The sequence below is a fragment of the Gossypium hirsutum genome, chromosome D12 (assembly GCF_007990345.1).
Source record: "Gossypium hirsutum isolate 1008001.06 chromosome D12, Gossypium_hirsutum_v2.1, whole genome shotgun sequence".
In the NCBI taxonomy this organism is placed as follows: Eukaryota; Viridiplantae; Streptophyta; class Magnoliopsida; order Malvales; family Malvaceae; genus Gossypium; species Gossypium hirsutum.
In genome coordinates this window covers 39,231,292-39,240,651 of record NC_053448.1, presented here as the reverse complement: position 1 = coordinate 39,240,651, position 9,360 = coordinate 39,231,292, and the positions used below count along the sequence as shown (strand labels likewise).

General features: G+C 33.0%; 1 long non-coding RNA gene across 1 annotated transcript; it reads left to right on the top strand.

Moving 5' to 3' along the window:
• The first annotated feature begins 7,514 nt into the window (after positions 1–7,514).
• Positions 7,515–8,529, top strand: LOC121224111 (uncharacterized). The gene is made up of 2 exons (XR_005921617.1): positions 7,515–7,570; positions 8,347–8,529. It is a non-coding gene; the product is annotated as an uncharacterized lncRNA (long non-coding RNA).
• Positions 8,530–9,360: the final 831 nt, after the last annotated feature.

Below are 9,360 nucleotides of genomic sequence, written 5' to 3'. Positions count from 1 at the left end.
TTGAAACAAATTTGTGCATGGTGATAGTACTATATATATATGTTTATATATGTGTATATGTAAAGAACACATTTTAAATGCTTAATTTAATTCTTGATATGCTTATTAAGCTCTTGTGAGCTTAATGCATTTCTTTTCAAACACATAGGTGTGGTCTCGTTTTGAAGCTCTAAAGGAGAAGTTGACATCCAACTCATCTCATCACAAAATCAAGCCTTGAAAAGAGTATGGACTTAAATTTTTGAACTTTAGTTTTTGGCATGTACTTAGGGATATGTTCGTAATGTTATGGTTGATTTCAATGGAAGCTTTGGTATTTTTGGTTCCTTATGTAAATCATGTAAATTGGTTTGGTATGTTTGGAAATTGAATTGAATTAGAAGTTATTCAAGGTTGGAAATTGGTATGTTTGAATGGTTAATGGTTGATATGGATGTTATATATATCATTTAGATGTTGTCCTAAGTGTTAGGGAGCCAAAAATCTGCCTAAGTCTTAAGGTGGTAGGATTGAGGTCGCGACAAGCTCAAGTCAGTGAGTGATGTCACGACGTGGTACCTTAGTGAGGTCATGACGAGCTCAAGTTAGAGAGTGATGTCGTGACATGGAATTTCATGAAGTCGCGATGAACAATAGTTTGGACTTTACAATTTGGTTGCTAAACGACCTCTAATCAGTTTGGGAGCTTTCATAAGCTCGTTTTAAGCTCGAATAAGTGTTTGAATCATATTTTAATGATATTTTAAGCTCAACAACTTGAAAAAAAATAAATTGCTTTGGAGCGATCGTTGTTGCTTCGACAACAAATGAGACATCTCAGTAACTTGACCCGACGATTGGGTCAGGTAAGGGGTGTTACAATTTTAATGTACAAGTATATTCATAATTACAATTACAAACGATATTCAAATAATTATAATTATAATTATAATTAATCATCATAAAGAACGGTCATATTAATAATTAAAATATCTTCAGATATGGGCAAAAATAACTATGAAAGAAACGAGATTCCATAAATAATTTACACAAAGTGAAACTCAAATATGATATATTAAAATTTTCAGACTTTAACCTTGCCATTAAGTAAGGTGATTAACTTTTAGATGAATTTTTTGTATATTCCTTCCTTCCTTTATTATTTTTATTTTCTTTATATTTTAATCAATTTATTTTTTCATTATTATTTTTAAATAATATTATTAATTTTATATAAATATAATTTGATAAACTTATCTCAAAATTATTATATAATAAAATTAAATATAAATTTTAAAATACTTAATTTAATTGTAGTCAAATATATTTTTCTTATTTTATAAAAAAATATAAGAAAAATATATTTAATTTTATAATACTTTGATGTGTAACTAAAATTTTCATTATTATGTAATTAAATATGGAGAAATGAATAAAATACATAAATATATAATAACAATGGTATATTTGTTTTTTTATTTAAAATCTACTTAGTAAATAGATCTCAATGGGTTTATTAGATTTTCTTCAAACATGAGAAGGGTAAGTGGGTATTCTTTAAATCATAGGGGAAGTTTCCTTCATGTCCGTTTTACGATTCATGAAGACTAATCCTTTTAAAGTTTGTGTTTGTCCCTCCTAACAATGTCTCCTCAAAAATTTGAAGTTGAGTCCTATCTTGGAAGTGCAATATGTCTTACCATTACATCTAAACATTTGTTGGTCAACGGGACTGTAATTTTAATCAAGGGCAGAGTAAGGGTTTTTTACGTAAATAGGCCAAAAAAAAATTTTGTACTGAAATAGGTTGTCAGAAAGATTATTTACGAAAATGAGTTACTTTTTTCATTGGTGCCTATCTCAGAGGTGCCAATGAATAAAAAACTATTAGTTTTTTTGAATAAAATATTATTTTTTTATTTTTTTAAAAAAAATTAAATAAAAATACGGGTCAAAATATAGTCAACGGGTCGGGTGGCACCTGTCAGATAGGTGCCAATGAATGTGCCTCATAGAGAGGCACCATTAAAAATGCCTCATAGGGAGGCACCAATGGTGGCCTTCTGCCCACCGCTGCACGACTGCAAGGGCAACATGGTGTTGTCCCTTCAACACCATAATTTTTAGCCTATAAGTAAATGGTCCCCAAGCATGCAATGGACGGTAGAGAAAAAAAAAGAGAGAAAGGAGAAGAAGAAGAAGAAGAGAAGGTAATGTATTATTTTAGTAAATAATTTTGTTTATAATTTAAAGAGTTTAATTAAGATATTGTGAAGTTTTTGTTTTTAATTATTAATTATAAATTATTTATATTTAGTGTTTATAGTTTGGATTAGTATTTTGTATGAATATTCTAATTTTTTGTATGAATATTGTAATTTTGTATGAATATTGTAATTATTTTATAATTAATTTTGTATTTATAGTTTTGGATGAGAATTTTGTATGAATATTGTAATTATTTTATAATTAATTTTGTTTTTATAGTTTTGGATTAGTATTTTGTATGAATATTGTAATATTGTAATTTTTTGTATGAATATTGTAATTATTTTATAATTAATTTGTTAGTAATTTAGGATTATGTTATAAATTTTTGTGTTTGTAATTATTTAAAATTTAATTTATTAGTAATTTAGGATTAAGCTATAAATTGTTGTGTTTAGTTTAGTATTTGGTGAGTTTAACATATAAGTTTATAAAAAAATTAAAAATCATTTTATTAAAAGTTTAATTATAACTGACTTTTTTAATCATATAGTTGTTGTTAACTCATTTAATTTTTATATAATGTAACTTTTATATAATTTAATTTGATTTGATTTTGTATTTTTTTAACAGTATTTATTGATTTTTTGAAACAAATTAAATGAATTCATTTTTTTAATTGCAGATTTGCAGGAAATGGGTTCTCTGATTAATAATAATAATCACATATCAAGTATTATTAATGAGATGGTAATAAAATTTTTATTTGATACTCATGTTATTTGCTGAATTAAATTATATTGTATTAACTATTTAGGGTCCGTACTGCGTATTGAGGCGCCGTGTTAATAGTGTAGGGTTTCAGCCAGATGAACGCCTAATACCATAGTTAGAGTTACCCAGATTCGGATCAGCGGCATTGATCCGGACTTTTGATCTGCGATACGACTTGATTTTCGCTTTAGTCGAGCGATGGCTTCCGGAGACCCACACATTTCATTTGCCGTGCGGAGAGTGTACCGTCACTCTAGAAGATGTTGCAGTACAGCTCGGGCTTCCCATAGACGGGAATGCAGTCACGGGCGTAAGTTTAATCTCTAGGTCGGCTACCCTTTGCTATGAATTACTTGGACGCTCGCCAAGTGAAGGGAGATTTACCAGTTTGAGATTTTCATGGCTAAAGGACAATTTTGAGCATTTGTCAAGTACTGCTAATGAATAGGAGGTGATGTAGGCCGTTCAAGCTTACATTATGCACCTTATAAGGGGTGTACTCATGCCGGGTGCAAATGACAGTAAGGTCCACTTGATGTACTTACCCTTATTATCCAATTTGCATAACACTCGTTCATACAATTGGGGGTCCGTAGTTTTAGCCATGCTGTATCGCGAACTTTGTCGGACGACGGATCCTTCTGCGGTTGACATAGGCGGATGCCTCATACTGCTGCAGTCGTGGGCACTTTACCGGATGCCATTCTTGGCATCCATTAGTCATCAATCATATATATTTCCACTCGTTAATAGGGGGTGAATTTTTACTCGTTATAATAATTAGTTGACTTTTTTATATTATATTATTCTAACAGTTTGTTTTCGTAGATGGAGTACTAATCCAGGTATCGGGAGGTCATACACGATTTCGATATACCGTCTAATGATTGAGAATTATGCTGGAGAAGGGGTAAATTTTTTGAATATAAACTTAATTTTATTATTTTATCTCACTCGACCCGCGTTAATATAACAACGTTATTAACTGTGCAGTTAATTTGGATGTCGTATTCTGTTCCAAAAATTATGGCAGTTATCCCCTCATCTGCCCACGTCCACTCAAACCTATGGTGCATTAGCGCACTCATTATCAATTTTAACATAGTGGAGTGGTATCATGGCAATCGAGTACTCCGGCAGTTCGGTTGCATATAGTATATCCCGACACTGTCAGTACAATTGAGGGAGATCTATGGGATGAGCAAGTGGGGGAGGTATGAAGATAATTGAGGAGAAGTGCACGAAGAATATATTACGATGTGGAACAACCGGCTCAAGAGGGTACCTCAGATGGATCGTGCTCCGGATTTGCATCCTTCGTTAGAGTACATACAGTGGTACTGTGAGATAGGGAAACCATTTCTGTTTGGTGGGCGGTCGATGGTAGTCCCTCCGCATACGACATGAATTACGCAACCCCTTCCAGATCCGCATCATACGGTTGAAGAGAACATTGATGACCGTAATCACCCGCAACGTGAACGTTGAGCTCCACAAAAATATACCCGTAGAACCACACCATCAAACCATCAATTTTAGGGATTTTTGTAATAAACAACCTCATATTTATGTAATGAATTTTGTAGGCATTTTATTTATCAAATGGAGATAATTTTTTTTGCATTTTCAATTTAAATAGTCAATTGTGTATTTATATAATGACTTTTTGCCTTTTATGTAAATAAATTTTTTATGGTTTTTTTTTATTTTGCAATTTCAAATTGCTCCATAACTGCAACAAATTGTAGACAAATTGCTTCATTCAAACCATCAATTTATGTAATGAAGTACATATCAATTTCTACCCGATTGAGGCGATTGTCCAACATTTTAGTTTCGGAGCGGGCATTTACTCCGATTATGACTGGCTAATCTGCATACGCCACACAGCTTCCCGTCAGATTCCTCCCTAGTGTCCATTTCGTTATGGATTCTGGATGATTGCGGACGACCTTTCGGGTTCCTGCGCAACCTTTTTTCTGGGACAAGCTCGAAGGTCGTCGGAGGTACTTCCCAAGTAGATAGGTCAGGAAGCACGGGGAACTCGTGTTCCCATACACGCAATGTGCGTTCGATGGTGTACACTTCATCGATAAATTGTTCTACATTGAGCCCAACTTTAGCACAAACTGCCACGACATGTGCATATGGATAATGAAGTGTTTGAAACCTCCTGCAATCGCACCATCTGTTTTAGAGATCAACTCCGTAGGACCTAAGTGGTATACCGGGTCGACGACCGATTGTCTCTGTAACTCGAAACGTTTCTTTATGTCGTGAATATACTTTTATTGTCATCGACCTCGCCATCTGACTGTTTGCAACCATTGCATCCTTAATATATTCGATAAAGACGTGTCCCGCCTCCATCTGGTTCACTTGTTGCTGACTCATTCTTGGCATCAAGGTGGCCAAACTGTAGAACGTAGCCGAGAAGACAGATGAAATTGGAAGATGTCGTGTTTTTAATAACACAGCGTTGATCCCCTCCACCAAGTTTGTGGTCATTTGACCATAACAAAAGCCCTCGTCAAAAATTTGAGACTATTGTCATGGCTCCATGGTACCCAACCACTACCGAAAAGATGTGTTGGTTTGACCCTCCATGTCACTCTCAAGTCGGGTCATTCTTTGGCGAAAAATGTGTGGCTCTAGCTCATACGCTGCATATGTATTAAGAAAATTTAAGTTACAGTATTGCTCTAAAACATTAAAACTTATATTGAAAAGATAAGGTAATTCTTTACCCATTCTCATAATTTGTCTCTTTCAGTATGTATTCTTATAATCTCGCTGAAAGTTAGCCGCGATGTGCCGGATGCAGTAAACAGATCTCTATGGTACACCGGAACGCCTAATGGCTGCAATTAATTCTTGCCCTCTATGGGAGATGATGCAAATATTATCGTTGCTAATAACATACCTCCGCAGATTGGTAAGGAAGAACTTCCACGATTCCATGTTCTCCTTATCGATGATGGCAAATGCTATCGAGAGCACGTTCCTGTTGCCATCTTGAGCAACCGTAAGAAGTAAGATCTGTGTGTATTTTCCATATAGCCAGGTTCCATCTACTTGCACAAATGGTTTGCAATGGGGAAATGCGCGCACACGTTGTTCAAACGTCCAGAACATCCGATGGAAAATTCTTTTTCTTGATTGTAGTTGGTCATTCGGCCGGTAATAAGATCGTGTCTGCAACTCAATTACAATTCCCGGTACGTGTTCCCTCATAGCGGGTATCCATCCCTGTAACTCATTATACGATGCATTGAAATCTTTGTACAATTGCTCTATTACCATTTGTTTAGCTATCCATGCCTTCCGGTATGATACTCGATACTGGAATCGTGCTTGTATTTCGGCAATCAGTACCGAAACTTTAATGGTCGGCATGTCTTTTGTAATGACCCATTTTCAGTAAATCGGAATAGTGGTTTCGTAACCACAAATCCGAGTTAGAAAGAAAATTTATTTTAATATTGTGATATGGTCTATATTATGATAGGAAGGTTGCATGAAAATTTTGATAATAAAATTTTATTGATTATATGGTAAAATTTATTTAAATAGATTAAATAAAAAATACATTTCCGGGACATTGTTCCGGTAAATCAGATTTGTAAATATTTATTATAAATATTTACTAAGTTAGTTGTGTGTCTAATTATGTTTTGACTAGGAGAATTTGATGTAATTAGAAGTAATTAGGAAAAAGGGATTAGATTGAAATAAGTATGAAAGTTTAATTATAAATTAAAGAAAGTTAAAAGGACCAAATAGGCAATTATGCCTTTTTCTAAAATTGAGGCGGCATAACAAATGAAATATCTAAGATATTTTTTTAATTTAAGTTATATATATTATATTATGTTATTTAATTAATTAATAAGTAAGTTATTATATTATATTATTATAATATTATATTATTATATAGATAAAACAAAAGAAAAAGAAATGAAAAGAAAGAAACAGAATACAATTCGAAACGGAACAGGGGAGAAACAGGGGAGAAAGAAAGAAAGAAAAAGTAAAGAAGAAAATTAGGGATTTTAAGGTTCAATTTCAAATTGGTAAGTCAAATTAAGTCGTTTTCTTGAAATCTTTGAGTTTTTATGATTCTAGATCAAAATACTAGCAAGTATATGTTGAAAATTTGAAAGTTAGTAGAATTTTTTTATGTAGTTTATATTGAATTAGTGGATGAATTAGAGGTTGAGTTGATGGAAATTCAAACTAGGATTGGGAAAAAGATTAAATTGAGAAATAAGTTATAAGTTTAATGTAAAATTATAAGAAATTCGAAATTAAGGTTTATTAGTGAAAATTTGAGAGTTAAGTCAAGTTGTAAGTAGAATTTAAGTAAAAATAATGTATAGATTGTGATAGAAATAGAAATAATTTTAGTTATGAATTAAATTGAAATATTAGCTAAGGTAAGAAATTATGAAATTATTATATCATATATGTTTATTCTTATTAAATCATATAGGAAAGTTATTTGATTGTTTTTCTAATATATAAATGTTATGTGTTTTATATGAAATTGAAGAAAAAGGAAAAGAGAAGGCTAAGGAGTGAAGGAAGATATCATCTCAACCTTTTTGTTGTAAGTACTACAAGCTTATTTTTTTTAAAATTATTTTATTTAAATGCTTATATTATAGTATAGAATTATTTGGAAATAAAATAAAATAAAGTAAAATAAAAGATTATGGAATTATGAAATTTGTAAAGAAAATTATAGATGGAAAGTATGTAGTGGTATATTGATTGAACATTAAGTAAATATTGTGACAAAAGTGTATATATGTGAAAATGGTGTGATAATTGTGAATTGTGAAATGTGCACTAAATTGTAATGATGGAGAAATGAGAAATCTTTTTCGAAATAATTCTATAAAGTATTTAATTGAATGAGATTCAGTTTTAATGCCCAAGTAGATGGAATTTAGAACTACCAGGATATTAGTGGCATGCCATTAAGGAACTTTAGCGCGCTCTCTGATTATTAGCACGTTAGTGCTCTCTGACTACTAGCACGTTGGTGCTCTCTGATTTTAGCACGTCAGTGCTCTCTGTTTAGCACATCTGTGCTCTCTGTATAGCACTTTAGTGCTCTCTGTTCATTAGTGCATACCAATGCACCTCTGTATTTGTTCCGTATATCCGGTGTGTTCTATAAAATCTACTTTGGGCTAAGATTATGATTTGTGGAAAAGCGAATCATTAAAATGCTAAGGTAAGTTTTATGAAGCTTATACGTACGTAAATACATAATAACAGAATGAGTTTGACATATTTTGTTTAGATTTATTTATTTGTTTATTCTTGTAGTGCTTACTAAGCCTTCACCGGCTTAACGCGTTTAATTTTAACGCGTAGGTACAGTTTGACTCGAAGAGGTAAAGTCAGGATAGAAGATCTCTCATCTCATCACATCTTCAAGAGCTTCAGAAGTAGGTACCATATTTTGAATTAAAATGGCATGTACATAGACAGTCAGTTATGCTTCCATGTGTTAGGAATTAAAATGTAAACTCTTGGACTTCTATCTATTTTTAGGTATTTTACGTATTTTGGTATATATATATATGAAATGAATTAGTAAAACTATATGTATGTTTGCAAATATGGTTGGTAAGTTATAATGCTATGTATAAATGTTTTGTTCAAACAATATCTAGCCATAATCGTTTTGGTACCAAATGTAATAGTCTTATACCGGGTCTGTATGGTTAGATCAGGTATAGGGTTGTTACATCTTTCACCATTGGCATGATGCACGTACAGATAGTTTTGGAGTTAAGTTTCCGATGATCTTCTGTCATACGTGTTGAAGTGCATGTGTGAGGCACAACCAATTTTCGTATCTCCCACATCTGCGACTTCTGGATAAATGCAGCTCGTATCCGCCAATTGCAGCCTTCTGTCGACCTCCAACACTCTCCAATATATAATGTTGGTTTAGACTCGATGACTTTGTAATCTACTGATATATTCATGCTATACCGCTTAATGGCAAATATGCATTCTTCATTACTTTCAAATCTCTGGCCCAGGCACAACTCCTCTGGATAAGAATATACGCCCATTCGGTTAGCAGGTAGTATTTCAGGGTACTCTGAAAACTCGGCTGCTCGTGCCGCATCGGGATCTATCCGAAACATGTGTGCCTCGAGATTATTGTGTATCACAATACGACGAATCTGGTTTCCGACTGAAAATGCATTAACGTTTCCATCCCCATTCACACATTTATCGTCAATATCATCCGGGACCTCGTCCACGTCGGGATCACCCTCACTATCCACTTCGTAATCAATAGGATCACTACTATAGTATACATCATCATCAACCACGTCAGTCTCGGCTGCAGCATTAAGATCAATATCGATC